At 42.4% G+C, this 1242-nt stretch overlaps 1 pseudogene; it reads left to right on the top strand.

Annotated features, from left to right (window-relative positions):
* The first annotated feature begins 1000 nt into the window (after positions 1-1000).
* LOC119343064 lies at positions 1001-1178 on the top strand (annotated as a pseudogene).
* The last annotated feature ends 64 nt before the right edge of the window (positions 1179-1242 follow it).

Genomic DNA, 1242 nt, shown 5'->3' with positions numbered 1-1242 from the left:
ACGACGCCGAGGAGGACAACGACCACGACGAGCTTTAGATTTTTACTACTAGGAGATAGGAGATTTAATTTTTGTCTTACCTTAGTACTGGTGCATAAGATTAGACTTGAACTACGTACTTGCTGATCAACGGCCAAGGTCAGAAATCTTGTTGATTGTTTGTGTGTTTGATTAATACAGTATAATATACACGGTACATTTGCTTAAGTTCATGTTCATATTCTGGAATTTTGGAAAAAACTTATACTCATATTATTTGTCGATGATTTAGTACAAAGGAAATTTTACAGAAGGACATATTTAAGGCCTGTTCGGAATTCCACCTGCTCCATGAAATTTCAGGAGCTGTGGAGTTAGGAAATAGCTGCTTCCGGGAGTGGAGTTGTGGAGTGGAGGTTCTCCGACAGAAATTGTGTTTGAGGAGCAGTCCGCTAACAGCTGCCGAGAAGCACAGTTCCCGTCGCCTCATGTTTGGTCACATCATGCATCTAGTCTTCCTTAAGTCGGAGTAGTTTCTCGAAACTTGGGTGCTATATAAAACTAGGAACAAGCATGCTGAAGTGCTTGCTCACCTAGAGAACAATTATTCGATTCACTTTATTTCTTTTGTAAAATGATAAGTCGATCATGTTGTTATGGTCTGGCCTGGTGGATAGTTTTCCTTTGATCATCTTAATCAGAAAGAGGTAAAACAATCTTTGAACACCTGAAACCTTGGGAATCTGAAGTGGAAACCTGAAACATCAACTTGTTCGTGTACATGACCGCGTCCACCATCAGAGCTCGTGGCCCCTTCGATATGAGCATCAGCGTCCGTCCGTAGTTTTTTTCTTTGAGCGAAATCATCTTCGTAGTTTCACCATCAGGCCTTCATATTACGGGAACCACGAGTGCTCTGTTTGTGTTTGTGCCTGTTTTGTTTAGTCCCACCTCGGGCAGCCACCGGGGAGAGGAGACGAAGGCACGCTATATCAGGCGACCCATGGCATCAAGGAGAGGCATACCTTTCTCGGCCTTTTGGCTAAGATCAAGTGTAGTATCTGTTCTTATCAGTTTAATATTTGATATGGGGGTTATATGCCCACAATAATATTAAAATTTATTTTTGATGGGGAAGGGGCCACCACAGTAGCTTGCTATTGGGCCTCTTGTGTGTCGCCTAGGCCAGCGCGCCCCAACCAAATCAGTTTCAAATTATTTGCTTATTCTGAAGCTCCTTCTTAGAAATTGGTAAAAAGTAGA

Source organism: Triticum dicoccoides, unplaced genomic scaffold, assembly GCF_002162155.2.
Source record: "Triticum dicoccoides isolate Atlit2015 ecotype Zavitan unplaced genomic scaffold, WEW_v2.0 scaffold114295, whole genome shotgun sequence".
NCBI classification, from domain to species: domain Eukaryota; kingdom Viridiplantae; phylum Streptophyta; class Magnoliopsida; order Poales; family Poaceae; genus Triticum; species Triticum dicoccoides.
This window is presented reverse-complemented; position numbering and strand designations above follow the sequence as displayed.